This window comes from Ascaphus truei, chromosome 5, assembly GCF_040206685.1.
Source record: "Ascaphus truei isolate aAscTru1 chromosome 5, aAscTru1.hap1, whole genome shotgun sequence".
In the NCBI taxonomy this organism is placed as follows: domain Eukaryota; kingdom Metazoa; phylum Chordata; class Amphibia; order Anura; family Ascaphidae; genus Ascaphus; species Ascaphus truei.
In genome coordinates this window covers 187,624,705-187,645,180 of record NC_134487.1, presented here as the reverse complement: position 1 = coordinate 187,645,180, position 20,476 = coordinate 187,624,705, and the positions used below count along the sequence as shown (strand labels likewise).

The following is a 20,476-nucleotide window of genomic DNA, read 5'->3' as shown; positions in this document are numbered from 1 at the left end:
AAAGTATCTGTTGTCTAAATTTAGCATAGGTTGAACTTGATGGACCTCTGTCTTTTTTCAACCTCATCTACTATGTAACTATGTAACTATGTATGTAATATCCAAGCTATACGCTTAAAATCAGTTACCCCTACGGCCACCCTGAGAAAATAGTAGAAGAATTTGGTTCGTTCTACGAAACATTATATAATGGAGAGAAAGTGGCACACAATGCTAAAATGAGCGAGAGGCTGAGAGATTTCTTAGCCAGCTCAAAACTAGGGAGATTGACAGAGGCGGAGAGAGAAGCCATGGGCGCTGATTTCTCTATCGAGGAGGTGTCACAATTCACAGTGTTTTAACAAAAAATATTTTATATTTTATCACAGGACAGAACTGATTTATCTAAAAAAAACACACAAGTAGGATATTGCTTGGACTGTAGTTTTAACATAGGTTATCGTAATCCCAGCTCAGAGGTTAGTGGAGTAAGTATCACAGACACAGAGGGATTCCAAGAGTTGTACCCAATATGGTTCGTCTCCAGGGAACTCACCAGATGAAATTAATGTTGGGGAAAGAAAAAAACTGCCCCAGTAAAAATAGACAAATATAGCAGAGTGGATTGCTGTTGCAGATAATTAAAATTGGATCGTTTGAACCATTTGTTTCCACAAATGAGTATGAAGTAGAATACAGTGCAGTAAAATATGTGGATATTTCTAAATAACTTTTGGCGTTCAGAGACAAGTTTGATGTCAACCAGCTGCTCCATGGCAGATCTGTGTGTTGCATGACCTTGAACGGGTAATGTGTCCACCCCTTTTCCCTTAATGTATGGTGTTATTGGCCTTATGAGAGGGACAGATTTGACTCGGGATAGAGAAAATATTTGACTGAGAACCAACCCAGCCATTTAGAGTCCCAAATGACAAAGCTCTGATAAAGGAGATATGGGAAGAAAATTGTGAGAGATGTCTTCATTTTTCATCCACTTGCACTGTGTGAAGGGATTGCTTATAAGGGAGAACACAATTAAATTATACATTCTGTAGATGTAGCAAGACTTACTATTCCCAGAGCTGTCGCGTCGACTTCTGAGGGGTCAATACATTCATGTCAGACCTCCCGGTGTGTCAATCCCTGCTGGCAGAGTATGCCGTCATTGCAGTAAGTCTGACTAGATCGGTAAGTATCAGGAGTCTTCCCGATATTAAGGGATGTTGACCAGAATTAAGGGGCCTATTTAGGTAGGTTCGATAAATTCACTGCCATATCGAATGGTTTGGCATGGCCCTACCGATTGGTCTGACATTTGCGCTATCACGATATTCAGAAAGAGTTATCACAAGTCAGAAACCGTTCGGTAGGAAACTGCCATACTACTGTACTCAGGATAGCAGTGTCTTTATCTCTGTCTTTTCTGCCCCTGCAATCTGCCTGCAGTCTGTAAGAGCTGCACAAAGAGCTGCATCTCCCTGCACAGCTCTTAGGCTGAGTCCCCAGTCTTCACTACCGCTACACCGCGATCTGCGGTCTGGGGGGAGAGGGAAGGTTTGCTATGGGAGGGGGCGTGGCTTTGGGTTTGCGGGGGCGTGGTAATGACGTCCCGCGGCTGGTTCTCCCTTATTGGCTGAACCGCCGGCGGGGGCGTGGCCAGATGTCAAGTTCAAATTCTCCTGCCTCCCTGAAAACCTGTCGCGCACCGCTGGGGAAAGGTGCGCGACAAGGTAGGAACTGGGACCGTCCGGACTGGGGGGGGCGGGGCTTGATAGCACAGCGCACGCCGAGCCGTGCGCTGTGGCGGTGACTGGGACCGCAGCCTTACAGGTGATCGCACTGTTTTTATTTTATTTTAATAACACATTATTGAAGCAGGGGGTCTCCGGAGCTGAGCCGCATTAATTTTAGCCTTGGAGACCCCTGCTCCCCGAGTTGCAGGGCTCGGTATGGGGTGCTGGTATCGCCGCAAAGATTAAACGTCCTGGTCACGTGACACGGGAAATGTAAACAGTACAGGGAGATACCGGCACCTCATACCAGGGCCTGCAACTCCGGAACCAGGGGTCCACAAGGCTGAAATTAATGCAGTTCAGGTCCGAAGACCCCCTGCCTCAAAACTGGGTTATTAAAATAAAACAGCTTTATTACCTTAGCGGCTAGCCCTCCCAACAAACCCAGGCCCCTTGGTAATGGTCAAAATCCCTATTATCCAGATATTGAAAATACCGTGTTTGCCCATTAAAAATAAAACATTACCCAGCCAGCATATAGTAAATTAAAGTTACCACTGCCAGGATGAAGGCCGCCCTCATCCTCATCGTCCTCCTTTTTTGCTGAAGTGACGTCATCTTAAAGAGAGGGAAGCATACTGTAATGCTACCTGATTGGCTGGCTTCTCTCCCTTTAAGATTATCCAGATCTGGATAATAGAGATTTTGCCCATTACTGTACTGTATGTGTTGGGGGTGGGGGCAGGGATTTGGGGGGTGGGGGGGTAGAGGGGGTGGGAAGTAGTGTGCCCATTCATTGCCCTTGGGGTTATATTAGCTCCCATTGAGGGCATAATAAACCAAACTGGCAATCAATTGGTTATTGGATAGTATTGGGTGGTCCCGGTGATACTACTGCTTACAACCCCTCTCAAGCCTTTGGCCATTTTCCGACGAATCTGCTGTTACTGTTGGCGTTTTCCGGTGAATCTGCAGCTACTGTTGGGGATTCCGGAGCTGACTGCGATTCTCCATCTGGCCTCGCGAGACTAGGAGTGGTGTTCCGCCCGGACAGCCTTTGCTGGGGATCAGGACGCCGCCTGTGTCGAAAAGAGAGGCCGGGACCAACTGCGCCACAGACGAGGGGGGAGACTCTCAGATATCTCCACCGCATGTTACCACTTTCCATCTGGTAAGTGGGCAGTTTATCTACAGCAGAGGAACCTCAGTGGGACTTATTCCATAGGATATTTACCAATATCAGTGTCACACATTTGTGTTGTTTATTAAATGTTTTTTAATTATTTCAGTACACCTGTTGTTCGTTTTAGCTTCCATTATTGTGTGTCTTGCTCATGTGTTTTGTCTGTGCTAATCTTGTTTTAGCTCTGCAGTATTACGCTATGTATTCTATTTGTTTCATTCTATGTACATGATTCCTCTACCATCTAGAGTCCATCCTGGGATTAGAATCATCCGCCAGTCCTGGTTGTATATATATATTTTTTATTTCTACATATATTTATATGTGTTAGGCGCCAGAGATATATATATTTTTCACATTGTTTTATTGTATTTAAATGTTTATTGGGGGTAGAGGGGGTGGGTGAAGGTGGTATTTGGGCAGTGGTGGGTGTTATGCCTTCCGGGTGGGCAGCGCGAGGGGGTAACACCTTCATTACCTTAGCAGTAGTAACCGCTAAGGTAATGAAGGAGTTAACTTCTCATGCAACCCTCCCGGTAGGCCTAAACACTCACCCTGGGCAACTCCAACCTTTATCCACCCCTCTGCCTCCAACAAACCAGGCACTGGTATTTAACCCCTTCATTACTTTAGAGGTTAGCCGCTAAGGTAATGAAGCTGCCTGTAGATGTATTTTTATGGATGGAAGCAGGGGGTCTTCGGATCTGATATTAATGTGAGTCAGCTCCGGAGACTCCTGGCTTCAATCCGATGTAGTAAAAATAATTTCTTCAGTCACATCAGAGATCCCATCTTGCCACCCTTGAGGTGGTGAGATCAGACCCTGCGAGTTGCAGCCGCGATGTGAATCTCTGTACTACCTGAATAGCTCGATTTATTAAAAGGAAATGCATGTTTGAGCATTTTTTGAGCTACCCTCGGTTTGACATTGCAAGTGCTATCGATCGGGAAGAAGCAGTTTTCTGGCGAGTTTAGCATGTTATCGAAGCTTTCTAAATAGCTACACTTGCAAACTCGCTTGAAAAGTGCTCAAAACTGTTGTTACGTCACTTATCAAAGTTTACTGAATAGGCCCCTAAAACTGACAACTTTTGATAAAATCACCCCAGACATATCTCAGAATACAGATTTCTGGCATGCTAAAGCATTACCAGAAAGGAGAGACTCACTGCAGAAGAAAGCAGCCTGGAGCCCCTCAGCGACGGGGCACATGACCGCAGGGACTAGGCTCTCCTCTCTTGTCTCCCCCTCACCTTCGGTGCCGGTTCACGTGCTGCTTCCCCTCTCCCCTCCAGCTTGGCTGAATTGCATGCTGTTTCCCCTCCCCTTCACCAGCACGCTGGCAGGGTTGGCACTTACCAGGGTTTATTTGTGTAAATAAAGCCGTGGCCTTTGTACCTCCAGACCCTTTGTTGTGTATTTATTTATATGTGGGTTGGGGGAGGGAAGGGGAGCTTCCTCGCAGGCTCCAAGGTCATGTTATGAAGGACTGTATAGCAAAAAAGAAAAAAGTAGCCTGGTGGTAAGAACACTGCTTCTGAACTGCGTGAACTCGGTTCATAACCCAGTCTCAACTCTCTTCGGGAGCTTGGGCAAGTCACTTTATCTCACCTGCATCTCAGGCACCAACATTAGAACGTATGATTTTCAGGTCAGGTACTCGTGCCTGCAAAGTTCTGTGCACATTGTCAGCGCTGTATATGAAATAAATATTAATTGTGTTATATTACTTTGATTGTAAACTCCCATTGGGCAGGGATTCCTTTTCATATAAGCTGCATTTAAGTTTGATGCACTTAATGCATTCCCTGCATTTTGATATCTACTTTGCAAAGCACTGGGCACATACAGATGTACTAAGGCTTTCTGTCGCCAGCGCCGTGGCTGAACAAGCAAACTTCAGCAGAGCTGGGGACAGTGTCATAGTTATTTAGTAGATGAGGTTGAAAAAAAGACATGTCCATCAAGTTCAACCTATGCTAAATTTAGACGACAGATACTTTATCCTATATTTATACTTGCAGTATTTTGATCCAGTGGAAGGCAAAGAAAAAAACCCCAGTGAAATATCATCTAATGATGTCTTATAAGAAAAAAGTAAATTCCTTCCTGACTCCAAATATTGACAATCAGATTACTTCCTGGATCAACATCCTTCCCATGTTTACTTATTTGGTATATCCCTGTATACCTTTCCTTTCTAAAAATATGTCTAACTTTTTTTAAAGATATCTATTGTATCTGCAATCACAATCTCAATTGGTAATGAATTTCAGATTTTAACTGTGCTTACTGTAAAGAACCCTTTCCTTTGCTGCTAGTAAATTTTCCTTTCCTCCAACCTTAAGGGATGACCCCATGTCATTTGTACTGCTCTTGGGATGAATCATTCTTTTGAAAGCTTGAATTGACCCCAAATATACAGTATATTTATATAAAGTTATCATATCCACTCTCAGAAACCTCTTTTCTAATGTAAAGAAATCAAAATTAGCAAGCCTCTCCTCATAAATAAGATTTCCCATCCCCTTTATTAATCTAGTGGCTCTTTTCTGCACTTTTTCTATTTCCATAATGTATTTTTTATGGAGTGGTGCCCCAAACTGCACTCCATATTCAAGGTGTGGTCTTACTAATGCTTTATACTGTACCCTTGCATAATTATTCTCACTTCCCTTCCATCCATTTCCTGTTTAATGCAAGATAAGATCGTATTTGCCTTTGCAGCTACTGCATGACATTGGGCACTAATGCTAAGCTTTCTGTCTACAAGCACTCCTAAATCCTTCATCAAGGACTGACCTAATTTTTGCCCCATTTAAATTGTAAGTCGCCTATTTATTCTTGTTTCCCAAATGTCTAACCTTACATTTATCTGTATTAAACCTCATCTGTCATTTACCTGCCCAAGTTTCCAGTCTATCCAAGTTCTTCTAGAGAGAAATTACATCCTGCTCTGATTTTGCTACCTTAAACAATTTAGTGTCATCAGCAAAGATGGAGACTTTGCTCTCGATGCCAACCTCAAAGTCATTAATAAACAAGTTTAAAAGCAGGGGTCCCAGTACCGATCCCTGAGGAACTCCACTCACAACTTTAGTCCAACCTGAAAAAGTTTATTACAGCTCTCTTTGAACAAGTTTTAAAACCTGGTGCAAATATTTTCAATTTCCTTTATTTTGTACACTAACCTCATGTATGGCACTGTATTTAACATCTTTCCAAAATCTACTGTATTTCCTTGGTCTAAAATTCAACTTACCGCCTTAAATAAACTAATAAGGTTTGTTTGGCATCAACTATCCTTCATAAATCCATGCTGACTGTCACGGGAGACCAGGACTAATACCAGGGATCAATATCACCAGACAGAACACGAGAGTTTATCAAATTAATTTATTGGAAAAACATATCCACAACTATACAAAAGACACAAACATCACACATACCCAACTGGGGAAACTGGGAAATACCCTGCCTAACTAGTTGCAGGGACCTCCTTGCAGAGATTTCCCCTGTTCTTTCTCTTTGCCCAGTGCCTACAGGACTGGTTTTCAGGCCTGAGACCAGCACTGGATTGGACACTGCAGTTTCTCCCTGTCACAGCAACACCTCTGTATCTCTCTGCAGGCTCTGTCAACTAGGGGTCTAACTCCCCACCTTTTTATACACTTAAACCATAATATTGCAACACTCAGGGCCAGGAGCTGCTTACAGTACATGCCCAGTCCCTGATTGGTGGTTAGAACTGCAACATAACATTTGCAGCAATTCTACTGCAAACATACAGTATTAACCCTGATTCCTGAGTTGCTGGAACCAAGATATATATATATATATATATATATATATATATATATATATATATATATATATATATATATAATCAAAAAATAAATAGATGATACCGTTCTGTGGCTAACGAAATGCTTTTATTTGTGCGAGCTTTCGAGATACACTGATCTCTTCTTCCGGCGATGTTACAATGAATGAAGCAAGGATAACTTGAAAACAGTGTCTCTTGGAATGTTATCTGTGCTTCTCCTTCCCCCGGTGTGGATGTGTTTTATGGCTAGAGGTGTCAAAGGGTAACTGAAAGCAAGTGAAGAAAGAGTGTGTATGTGTATCAGTGTGAATAAAAATGAATGGAGAGCCCACAGTATAAACAGTGCTCTACACAAGGTGTGTGTGGAGTGAGAGGGATATAAATGGTGTGGGTGGGTGTGGAAATGTGAGAGTTTGTAGCACAACTAAAAGTGTGTGTGGATACTATGTGGTCCCTATTGGTGTATATGGATGGAAAAATAGGGAGTATTAGTATGTGTGAGAGACAGCTGTGTGTGCATACATATAGCACAGTATGTACAGACATGGCCTTTAGCGCTCATGGGAAGAGAGTTCGCTAGTGTCAGTAATGACTCATAAAATTTCGATCTCTGTTTAGGCCACTGCTAAGTGTCCCGAACAGTTGCATAAATTTGTATTCATGCAACCGTCTCTCTTTCGGGGTTTTAAGATTACCTTTGAGTATGGCAACCCTCAGATCGTTCATCTTATGGCCAGAGTCAGAGAAATGTTCGCCAACAGGACTGTCTCTTGTTCCGCGTGTGATGCTGTGGCGATGCAGGTTCATTCTCTTGTTTAGCCCCTGTCCTGTCTCACCTATGTAGTAGCAGCCCCCTGGGCATTTCATGCACATGATGAGGTACACGACATTGCTGGAGGAACAGGTGAACCCTCCTCTGATTTTGTATTCCCGATTCTTGTGTGGTATTTGTATTGTGTCCGCTGTGTAGAGCATTGCGCAGGTTTTGCATCTTGGGTCCTGGCATGGTTTTGTCCCGCATTCAGTTGTACTGCTGAATACTTTACTCCTCACCATAATATTCTTGAGATTATGGGGTTGTCTGTATGATAATAAGGGTGCTTCAGGGAAGACCTGTTGCAGTCTTGTATCTTCCTGGAGGATGGGTTGTAGTTTCCTGGCGATCTTGCGTAGGTCTCCTAGGTGTGGGTTATATGTGACCACCAAAGGAACCCTGTCGCTTGTCTCCTTCTGTTTGTATTCAAGGAGATCACTTCTTGGTATTCTGGTGGCTTTGTGAATTTGATGGTCTACAATTCTGTGGTTATATCCACGGTTTATAAAGTCTGATCTCAAGGCTTTAATCCGCTGGTCTCTGTCTGCTGTGTCGGAGCATATCCGGTTGTATCGTATGGCTTGACTGTAGATGGTTGCATGTTTGGTGTGTGTCGGGTGGAAGCTGTTGTCCCTCAAATAGCTGGCTCTGTCTGTGGGTTTGCGGTATACAGAAGTCTGTAGTTGGTTGTTCTTTATAGTAATGGTGGTGTCTAGAAAATGTACTTCATCCGGGGAATGGGTGAGTTTGAGGTTGATGGTCGGGTGGAACGTATTGAAGTTGTCATAGAACTGTAGGAGGTCCTGTTCGCCAGAGGTCCAAATCAGGAGGATGTCATCGATGTAGCGAAGGTATGTAAGGGGTTTCAAGTGACAGGTGGACAGAAAGTCACTTTCCAGTTTTGCGCAGAACAGATTGGCATACTGTGGCGCCATCCGAGTACCCATAGCGGTCCCGGTTGTCTGGAGGTATGTGTCATTTCCAAATGTGAAGTAGTTATGGGTCAGAATAAATTCAATGCATTTAGTCACTGTCTCTGTGAGTGGCTCCTGCGATCCCAGAAAGTATCTGCAGGCTGAAATCCCATCCTCGTGGGGGATGTTTGTATAAAGTGACTCTACATCCATAGTTGCTAGTAGTGTTCCTGTAGGGAGGGGGCCAATGGCATTCAGTTTGTTTAGCAGGTCGGTGGTATCCTGGATATAGCTGGGTGTGTTCCTGACAAGTGGTTTTAGAATGCCCTCCACCCAGCCAGAAATATTCTCGGTAAGTGTGCCAGATCCAGAGATAATAGGGCGCCCAGGGTTACCCTCTTTGTGAATTTTAGGGAGCATGTAGAATGTGCCAGGTTTTGGGTTAGCTGGTATCAGGTCCAGAATTTGTTCTCTTGTGTGGATCGGGAGTGTTTTAATGATCCTGTTGAGTCCTCGCATGTATTTTTTAGTTGGATCCTCCTGCAGTTGGGTGTAGTACTTTGAATCAGAGAGTTGCCTGTGTGCTTCCCGCAGGTAGTCTGTGGTGTTCATTATGACCACTGCTCCTCCCTTGTCCGCAGGTTTGATTGTTATGTTGTGGTTGGCCTTTAGCGATTCTATGGCTCTCCTCTCCATCAGTGTCAGATTATATGTTTGTTTCCTTACTTTGTCCAGGATGGTGGTTTTGGCGCTGTGTCTGAAGCTTTCAATGTACCGGTCCAATGTGGGGTTGCGCCCAGTTTGTGGGATCCAGTTTGATTTTTGCTTCTCCCTGCTCATGTGCAGCGGCTCTCCTTCTGCAGTGTTGGCATAATCTTGGTTGTGTCTGTCATGGAAGAACTCCTTAAGACGCAGCCTTCTGAAGTATTCTTCTAGGTCACTGCACAGCTCAATCTTGTCCATAGGCTTGGTAGGGCAGAATGTGAGACCCTTTGATAATACTGAGGACTCTGCTTGATTAGGTGTGTAATCTGAGAGGTTAACAGTGCAGTCCTGTTCTTGGTGACTGTCAATGTTTGTATTATTAGTTGTTTTGCTGGCTGCTGCAGAGTATCTCATTCTTAGCCTCAGTCTGTGCAGTTTCTTTTCCTTATTGCTAATTAGACCCTTCAGGAGTTTTTCATGGAATGTTTGGAGTCCTCTCCATGTGTCTGTGTGAATTTCTCCTGTATCCAGGATGCTGTCTATTGTCACCTTTGTCTTTCTCCTGTTGCTGTAACAGATGCTGATGAGATGGTTCCTTAATCTTTCTGAGTTCCTGGTGCACAGTTGTTGGGAGAATTTTGTGTTGTATGTGGTAGCAAGTGGGTTTTTGAGGACGAGTCCTTTCGGGATCAGATGCTCCTTCTTGCATTTGCTGAGGAAGATGATATCGCTGTCTAGTTGTGCCTGTTTTTTCAGTAAATCCTTTAGCTTCATTTGGGTGCGGTACAATGTGGTATCTTCCATATTTTCATGTAGAGGTATCAGTACTGTGTTAGCCGAGCTTCAATAATCAAAAAATAAATAGATGATACCGTTCTGTGGCTAACGAAATGCTTTTATTTGTGCGAGCTTTCGAGATACACTGATCTCTTCTTCCGGCGATGTTACAATGAATGAAGCAAGGATAACTTGAAAACAGTGTCTCTTGGAATGTTAGTTGTGCTACAAACTCTCACATTTCCACACCCACCCACACCATTTATATCCCTCTCACTCCACACACACCTTGTGTAGAGCACTGTTTATACTGTGGGCTCTCCATTCATTTTTATTCACACTGATACACATACACACTCTTTCTTCACTTGCTTTCAGTTACCCTTTGACACCTCTAGCCATAAAACACATCCACACCGGGGGAAGGAGAAGCACAGATAACATTCCAAGAGACACTGTTTTCAAGTTAATATGACAGTCATAAGCGTATAGGGATCCATGTTAAAATGGATAAGAATCAAAAAGTGACACTGTGTGCTCATTTGCAAGTAATTTCCCAGAATCCCTGGCTGCAGTGGAAGCATGCTAGGAGATAATGGTGAAAAGCAGGGTTGCAGGCGTGTCTGAGATATGTGAATGTGCTAACAAGTGATATTTTTATTTACTAATGTGTGAGTGTGTGTATATATATATATATATATATATACACACACACAAAAAGAACGATTCCTGCGCTCCAAGTGATCTCATTAATACAGTTATTTAGTTAAACCCTTTGGCCAAAGCATTATAAGCCTGCAGCCAACGTCAAGTCATAACCAAATTTGCAGGTACCTACACTGAATATATGTAATTATTGTCCCATGGACTAGTGCAAAATGTGAGAAAGCCCTCAAGGGGTTAAATAAAGCATATGATTATGTGAGTAGTGCAATTAAAAGCTGGCCAAAGCCAGTTTCATAGTTACCTTACTATAGAAGTAAACTGTGGGTGCACAAATTCCCTGGTGTGAACACTGTATAATAAAACTTACATATACTGTATTTCTTTCTGCCAGCCTTATACTGTACATTCACCTACTGTTGGACGGCGATGTGCAGACTGACACGTTTGCAGTCCGGACGGCAAACGAAAGTGTGACCTGTGAGGAAGGGAGACACAGCTGAATGCAGTGAGCTGCCACCAAAAGAGACGAATAGAGTCGCTCTCGGGAGGAGACGGAGGTGAGCAAGGGGAGAAGCGGCAGAGCGGAGTCAGAGAGACACGGGGAGACCATCGGGTACTAAGTACCCACACTTTCCTTGGAAGCTGTGCGGAGAGCCAGACAGAGGTTGGTGATTGTGGATTGTGGGGTTGGAGGACGACTCAGCAAACAAGCCGGGGCGCTGCTGTGTCTATTTAATAGGCACAACATATCTGAAGGAAAGTGCCGGAAGCGTGAAGGTCCCTTTTTTGAATTTACCCTGAGACACTAAGAAACATTGGGCCCCAAATACAAGACTCCGAACGCCACTAAGCTCACATATATTGGAACTCCTCGTGTGCAGATATAAAGACACTGTGAATGTACCTATACGTTCCTTCCTGATCCTTTCCACAGGCTTCACTGTATTGTATATGCAACATAGTTGCTTGTTTGTTGGTTTATTATTTATGCAATGCAAGTGCTATCCCTGTTAATATACTAGGGATTATCATAATTATCGAATTTCTCTTCAAATAATACTGTCATATTAACCTTGCTATCTTCCTTAAAATTGTTATATTTCTACATTGCGCAGTATGCTTTTTATATCATTGATATATATATATATATAAACACACAAGTAGACTCCGCATACACACCTCTAATAAAGGGTATTACCAAGACCAAAGAATAAACTCTAAATTAAAGAGTATGGTCAGTGCTCTGAGACAAAAATACATGTAGCAGAACCAAGACAAAAAAGTCTCAAAGATGAGCACTCTGAATATCCACTATAGAATAATCAAACTTTAATATCAGATATAACATGATTAAGACATATTCAACCAAATACATCAGGACCCAACATACTGTATACACTACATGCATATAAATCAAAGACTGACAGGATAGGTACTGTATGCTGCGTCACCGATCTAAATATAGATGGACACAATGAAATATATTGTGCAATAGCACAATATATTTCATTGTGTCCACCTATTTTTAGATCGGTGACGCAGCATACCTATCCTGTCAGTCTTTGATTTATATGCATGTAGTGTATATGTTGGGTCCTGTGTCCCCCCCCCCCCCGGTTTTGGTTTTATATGTCTTAATCATGTTATATCTGATATTAATGTTTGCTTATTCTATAGTGGATATTCAGAGTGCTCATCTTTGAGACTTTTTTGTCTTGGTTCTGATATATATACACACACACACATATATATATATATACACACCCACACATATATATATATATATATATATATATATATATATATATATATACATATACACACACACACACTATAATATGTATACAAACATATAAACAATAAACAAGCAGTGTAAAAGTGTACATTTGCTGCTTAAAGTAGCTAAAATCTACATATAATCATCATCATAATGAATGGTGTTTTTGTAGGAAAACAGGTATCTGAAGAAAAGGAAAATGTATGTATATACTGTAAGCTACAGTAATGAATTTTCCTTTAATTAAAGGAATGTGGTAGAAGAAGCATTATCATTCTCTCCCAGTTAGTGCTCCAGTCCCATTCCGAATAATTTCATAATCACTACAGAGAGTTTCTTGTTGATCCCTAAAAAAAAAAGTTCCGGGACTCAGTTCTCCAACCAGAAATGTTGATTGTCGGTCGTCTAACCCAGGGGGGGCGCAAACCTTTTTCCCCGCGCCCCCGTGCCGGTGGTCACCTCACCCCCGCGCCCCCCGTTACCCCCACTTACCTCGGCTCCGTCGTCGGCTCCGGCGTCATGACGTCACGTTGCCATATCAATGTGACGTCACATGACCTCGCGGCTTCATTTGACGCCGCGTTGCCATGGCGATGCGTGTGGAGCCAAGGTAAGTAAAGGTTTACAGAGGCCCTGCAGCTCCCCCAGCACTTAATTTAAGTGCCTTCGGGAAGCTCGCCGGACCTCTGTAAACCATGCGCCTCCCTGCAGATAGTCTCGCGTCCCTCCCCCAGGGGGTCGCGTCCCCCAGTTTGCGCACTGCTGGTCTAACCCACAGTTCTAAGAAAGAGCAGAATATACAGATAATATTACACCTGTTATCATTAGGGTGAACATATGTCCCGTTTAGCCAGGACAGTCCTGGTTTGTAGGGCTGTCCCGACTTTTCGGGTGCTGTCCCAGTTTTGGATCCCCCTGGCTAGTGCCGACTGCGCATGTGTGAAGAGCGCTTGCCGACTGAGCATGCGCGATTGGCACTTGCCGGCTGTTCATCCGCATGCACAATCGGCACACTCCGATCACGCATGAGCAACCAACAAGTGCCGATCGTGCATGCGCACGAGCAGCCGGCAAGCGCCAACTGCGCCTGCGTGACATTTGTTCCGGTTTTCGCCAGGATAAATATGGTCACTATCGTTATTGTTTGATTTGTTATTGTTTTCGCAATGCAAACAAATTGAGCGGAGACGTCCCTAATTGCTTGTTTTCTGCAAACTCATTGCGTAATTTTGCTAGTTTCTCTAATGGCTGTAATAACATCTGTTACATCTGTACGTAAAAAAGCGCCGGCTTAAAAATGACACCAGAATACATTATACAGTATGTGTGTCCATGTACTGTATCTGTGTATGTCTGAAAGTACATGTTCAAATCTGTGTTAATTGTACATACACCGTGTGTCTGTGTATACATTCAATATGCATATTAGTGTTGAGTGTGTATGTATTCGGTGTATTAATGCATGTGTTGAGTGTGCATCAGTGTGTTTGTATGTATCAGGGTCTTGATGTTTATGTAAAGTGTGTGTATTAGTGTTTCTTTATATGTGTCAGTGTGTTAATGTGTGTGCCCAGTGTGTGGCATCAGTGTGTGTGTGTGTGTGTGTGTGTGTGTGTGTGTGTGTGTGTGTGTGTATATATATATATATCAAATATATAGTGTGTGTAATTGAATTTGTCCAGTGCAATTAAAATAGATCAGAGGATGGCACTGGGGGTGCACAGCTCTAAATGGCAGAGGGCATCATTAGCCCCTTTGCTGTCAGTGGGGCCAGCAATGCATTGATCTGCATGTTTTTATATTGCTCTGCATGTTATTATATTGCTCTGCATGTTACTACATATCTCTCCGAGTTATTATACTTCTCTGCATGTTATTATACTGCTCTGCATGTTATTATACTTCTCTGCATGTTACTATACTGCTCTCCATGTTATTATATTGCTATGCATGTTATTATACTGATCTCCATGATTTGCAAAGCAATGATGGCCCTCCTCTCAGACAATGGGTTAACGGTCATCTACGGAAGGAGCAGCGCAGTCATACTCTGTACCCCTTAAACCCCCTACTGTTTAGGAAGAGGATTAATCATACTGCACACAGCATACACTGTCGGAGCTATACTGGAAAAACAATTATGAGATTAACCCTTTTCACACTAATACCCCTTTGCTTACTGCCTGTGGAATGTATTTACAGAAATTGGGGTGTAATAAAAACGAAAATTAAAGTAGGAAAAGAGAAATTAAATGAAAACGAAAAGAGACAAATTGACAGATTTCCACACAATTCGAAGGTTAATCACTGTCACGAAATCAATGTCACCAAGTTCTCAATAATCAATGAATGGAATTGATCACTTACCTTATCAATAGCTGTAAAACGGCTGCTGTATCCCAGATGTGACCTGTTGTTTCACATCATCAAGTTTCTGGGGTTGTATATCCTGGCTGTATCACTCATAACGCCTGAAATAAAGGACACTGTCTTCCTGTCCTGATCCTTACATTAACACCCGCATTATATGACTGCAACTTTTCTCATCTGCACATGTACAAGAGAGAAAGAAGGGAGTGAGAGCCAGGCTCTTCTTACCGTAATGTTCTGTGCAGAGGGGCATAGCAAGCATCCATCCACACTTGCCTTTTGCTTGGTGGTAATTAGGGCTCTTCTAATAACTGTTCTTGTGTTTCTGCTGCCTTAAAAAAACAAACAAAAAAAAATCTTTGACGGATTTTAGGAATTCACCACTTTGATTAACCCATTTGCTGCCACTGACCAAGCAACATATTGCTATGCATATATTAAGGAATATATATTGCTCTACACCTAATACAGATGTGCGCTATTCTGCAGTTACTGTAACTCCCATTTACATCGCTATGAATATAATACAGTACATATTCCTCTGTAAAAAGAGACATTACTTTGCACAGAACACATTACAGCGCCTCTAATAATGTATATATTGCTCTGCACATTGTATATATGTTATGTTTGTTATGCATTGATCATGCAATGCAATGTATATACATAAACATTGCTATGCATACAATACATATTATAGATTGCTTTGCAGATAAAACAGATTTGAATTATTCTGCATTTAACTCACTGCATTAACTCACTGTATTGCATTGCTGTATTACAAATCTAAAATACATACACGTACTGCTGTTCATACAAATATACAGATACCCACATTCTGTTACTGTTACTACTATTCTGTTACTCGTACAGTAATATATGTTCTGTCTATTACAGATTTACTTATACAGTATGCACTGCTCTGCATAAAATATGGGTATACCTTCCTCTTAAAGTAATTCAGACACCTTTTTCTGCTTATAACAGACACAAATCTGCTCTCTGTGTAATAAATACACTATTCTATTATTCTATAATACAAAAAGAAGATGGTACTGTGATAGCCAGTAGAATAGACAAAGAAAAGTAGGGTAAAAGTGATACATTTAATCAGGTCAGGACAGATTTCTCAAGTCACAGGACTAGAGTTACGACGCCCCCCCACCCCTCCACCCTGTGTTGGCGTTCTTGTGAGCCACCCCATTTCACACCATGCGAGCCCCCCTCTATTTCCCCCCTCATCCCATGTATCTCTTCCCCGCCATCTCACGCCATACCTTCCTGACTCACACCCTATCTCTCCTCTCACCTACCCCTCCATCAATTACCCCACTCTCACTCAATCCCCCCTTCTCACACTCATTTTTCTCCCCTCCATCTCACTCTTACTCCCTCTCTTCCTCATTCACACCCTCTCCCCCTCTCTTAGACCCCGTCCCTCCTCCCTCCAATTACCCAACTCCTCGCCCTCATTCTTTCCCGCCTCACACACACAAAACCCCCACAAAATACATACCAAAAAACCCCACCCCCCCAAAAAAACGTTCACGCCACAAATACATATAAAAAATCCCCACCCCCAGATACATACCAAAAAACCCCAACCCAAAATACATACCAAACCCACCATCACCCACCATTATCCAACTACATACCAACCCTTCCCCTACCCCCCAAATACATACCAAACCCCCACCCCAAATACATACCAAAACCCACCCACCACAGAAATACATATCAACCCCCCCACCCTAAAATACATATTAAAAAAAACACCCCCCAAATACATATAAAAAGCCCCACCCAGCCCCAAATACAGTACATTTAAAAAGACGTACTGTAGCTACCTTGGGGATTGTTTCCGGCCTCTGCTGCCCTGGCTCTTCCCCAGCTGCTTTTCCCAGCTGTCGGTCCTCTGCTCAGCTGGCTCCTTCGCTCCTTTAAAAAGTCTGCAGCATTGACTGCAGGCAGGATCTCCATCACAGAGAGAGAGCCTGTGCTGCCAGAAAGATTCCAGGGGAAGGGACAGATTCTGTCCAAGGCAACACTGGTCCCTGGAACCCGCAGACACCCCCACAGAGCCTGGACTGACGTAGAGTGAACCCACCCAACATGTACCTCTCTTTGGGACTTGTGTCAAAAAGTTGGTAAGAGGTCCAGCCTTCCATCCCTCAGATAAGGACTTCTGAATGTTTGTCAGTCCCTGTAAGAGACATGTGCAGAGGTACAACCAGGGAGACTGATTTGGGGGAAAATAAACCGTGGCTTTATTCAGCCCATCACTTTAAACATTGAAAAAAACACAAAATAAATCATACAGCCTATCCCTTTATAAGGGCTAACTCACTTCTCCAGCCCCTATCTGCAGGTCTGGGTGTAATGCTTGCGCTCACCACAAACAAGGCAGGACCCTGGTACTGAGGTGGGAAAGTATGAAACTGCGCATCCACAGCAGCAGAGGCACGCCTGGAGGGTGGATAGTCAAGATAGCCGGATGGATAGTCAAGATAGCTGGGTCTGGATTGGAGAGAGTGGGTTAGTCGTAGTACTTGTCAAGGTCGTAGGTAGGTGCCAGGTGGAAAGTCAAAGACTGGAGTGCCGTGGTCTAGGGTCGGAGCCAGAAGAGTAGTCAAGTGTCAGTTAGCCATGGTCAGGAATGGAGAATAACGGAAGGTCAGAGGCCGGGTCGGTACACATGGAGACAAGCAGCATCCAGTTAAACAGGAAACAGGAACAAGGCAGGCACAGGGAAGTTGGAACACAAGGTCACCTATGACTATGCTCAGCCAAAGTGTGAATGCACTAGCTGAGCATATATATCAGGAGGGAACCAATGGGACAGAGGGGAGGAGCAGAGGTGTGTGCACAACGGAGGCAGGGATAGGCTGGGATAGGCTGTGAATGGTGCAGGGGACAGGTGAGGGTGATCACAGTTTATGCAAAGGTGGAGAGCGGCCGCGCATCAGAGGCGGAGGGGCGGAGCCAAGATCCGTGGAATTCCTGAAAGCCCTCCGTGTGCGCGCTCGCTCTGTAAGGTGCGCGGGAAGTTCCAGCAGGGGGGAAAGAGGATGCACGCCACGGGGGATGTGCCCTGAGAATCCTTGCAGCAAGAGGCTGTGCAGTGGAAGGTAAGGAGGGAGCGCACCACAGGAGACGCGTCCCCCGATTCCTTACACTGGGAGGATAAGCCTCTTACCAACCTATAACCCCCAAAGTCCAAAAAAAATACCTGTAAGAAGGGGCTTTTGTGCCAGGCTTTGAGTCTGCGTTTGGGATGGTGTCCGTTGAGGGACCAGCCTCTGGCAGGCTCCCAGGTTAATGTAACAGATGTGCTCGCCTCAAACCGGGACCAGACCGCAGGACTGAGGTGGGGATGTGAATACACCGACCTTTGACCACGAAGCCGGTTCTGGATTGCGCAGTTCATAGTCATTCGTAGCAGGGTCGGGGTTGGAGAAATCAGGGTAATCAATATCCAGGCAGAATTTCGGCAACAAGGAATCAGGTACGCCCAGCTTCAGCGTAGCAGTCGTACTGCGGGAATGGCCTCTACGCGAGGAGCGGGAGTGGCCCATAACGAAGGCCTCTGCACGGCAGGAATGCAGCAGACCTCAGGAAACAGGAAGCAGAAGGTTAGCGCTTGGAATCCAGTGCTTCAGCACAGGAACCAGGACACAGCCTCTGCAATGGAGATATACAGCAGGCCCCAGGAATCAGCCCTCTGCAAGGAGAGAAGGCAGCAGGACTGAGGGAACAGGCAAGGCTGGCGCTGGGGATCCAGCACTTAAGCACAGGTACCAGGAAGCAGACCACTGCCATGGGGTGAATGCAGGAGGTCTCAGGAACAGAATTAGAGTGACACGGGGGTTCCAGCGCTTCAGCACAGGAAGCAGACCTCTGCAGCAGGTCCCAGGAACAAGGTAAGAGCAGCACTGGGGATCCAGTGTTTCAGCACAGGAACCAGACCTCTGCAGCAGGTCCCAGGAACACGGCAACAGTAGCACTGGGGATCCAGCACTTCAGCACAGGAAGCAGACCTCTGCAGCAGGTCCCAGGAACAAGGCCAAGGCGGAAGTGTGTGGCAAACACTGTTAGATCCAAGTAAACTTGGATTATGCTCGGCCAGGAGTCAGAGAAAGAGGCCAGTATAAGAAAGGCAGATAGCCAATCCCAAGACAGAGGTGTGTGGGAATTCTTCCAATGCCAGAGCAAAGAGACAGAGCAGCATGATTGCAAACACAGATGAAAGTACTTGCAATAGTAAGGGGAGGTTTGTTTGAGAGCACATTAGCTCTACAAGAGTGAGCTCCCGCCAAACCCAGGAACAGATTCCTCAGTTAGCTGCACAGTTTTCAGTTGTCTTGCTGGCTGCATACAGTCCTTCTGTGTGCTCTATACATCATCTCCTTTGACAGCACAGGTGTGACTGTGCTCAGGAGTGTCTTTAAGCAGTTTGCAGCAGGAGGCATTTCTGCAGGTCTGAATAGCCAGATGGAGACTGATTAATTGTCTTTAGCTGCAATTAACCAGCTACCTGCTAGATTCCTTAGACCACTAGAGGCTTTGCACTGATACCTTTTTCTCTCCAACCTTGTTTGGACAAGAGCATTGTAGTATTTCTGAATTATTCAACTGCTTTAATCACTTTTCAACAATTTCAGTTAATCAGTGAGAGAATCCTGTTTCTTGAGCTTGCTGTGAGTGTGCAGCAGTGCATCCTTTATTATATTTTGGAGCTCTGTGGATTTCTTCACTAGGGTCATAGCTTCTTGCCTCAGTGTCTGGACCTTCTCGTTCTCCCTCTTGTACGGAGTCACCTGGCCTCTAATCTCGGCCCCCAGCAATGCTATGGTGATGCTCAGGATATCCTTCAGTTCCTCATGCTGCTCTGCAAGAAAATACTGGATATTCAGATGCTCCCGAGGCACTAGTACTTCATTAACATCCTGCCGATTTTCTTCCTGCAGAGATCACTGCTTCTCCTCAGCATCCTGTAGGTGCATACGCAGACCTTACAGATGGCTCTGCAGCATGTGCTCGGCTGGTGTGCATTGCTCCAGTGCTTCTAACTTTTCTTGTTCAAATAGTTTCATAATTTTTTCTAGCTCATGCAGCTTTTTATTATTTTCACTGACATGGTCAGTCAATTCTGAATTTCTTTTTCAGATTTGTATTTTCTCTTTTTATAGCCTCTATAATATTCAGGGTCTCTTCATAGTCCTCCTTCCATTTACGTACTTCTGAGTTGAGACTCCAGGTCTCCCGTGTGAGACGTCTATCTCTAGGCTGAGGGTGTAAAACTCCTTCTGAGAGCCTTTAAGATCCATACTAAGCCTGAGGACATCTTTTTGAGAGATGTCAAGCTCTTCGGTGAAACTGGGAAATTCCTTGTTAGAGATTTCCAGTTCTGTGCAGTGACTGCTGATCTCCTGTGTGAGGCATCCAGCTCTATGCAGAGAGTATACACCTCATTCTGAGAAATGTCCAACTCTGCAGATACTGTTGACCTCCTGGCGAGAAACATCCAGCTCTATATTGAGTATATGGACCTCTTTCAGTAGTTTCATGCTTTTCTTGCAGCTGCATTAGCTGGCAGGAATATTCGGCTTTCAGCTGATCGGCTCTTGCTGTCGCCAATCATATTCGGGATCATAGAGACCTGTATTTTCGGTGCGTATCGAGTTAAGGCAGCTCCACCATCCTAGGGTTGTTTTGTGGGTGTCTTGTTTCGG

The 20,476-nt window shown here is 44.2% G+C and overlaps 1 protein-coding gene across 1 annotated transcript in view; it reads right to left on the bottom strand.

Annotated features, from left to right (window-relative positions):
* Positions 1 to 14,913, bottom strand: part of ADRA1A (adrenoceptor alpha 1A) — a 127,585-nt gene extending 112,672 nt beyond the window's left edge. Inside the window, exon 1 of the mRNA XM_075601413.1 lies at positions 14,742 to 14,913. The gene's annotated coding sequence lies outside the window, so the exon portion shown is untranslated. The remainder of the gene's footprint in view (positions 1 to 14,741) is intronic.
* Positions 14,914 to 20,476: the final 5,563 nt, after the last annotated feature.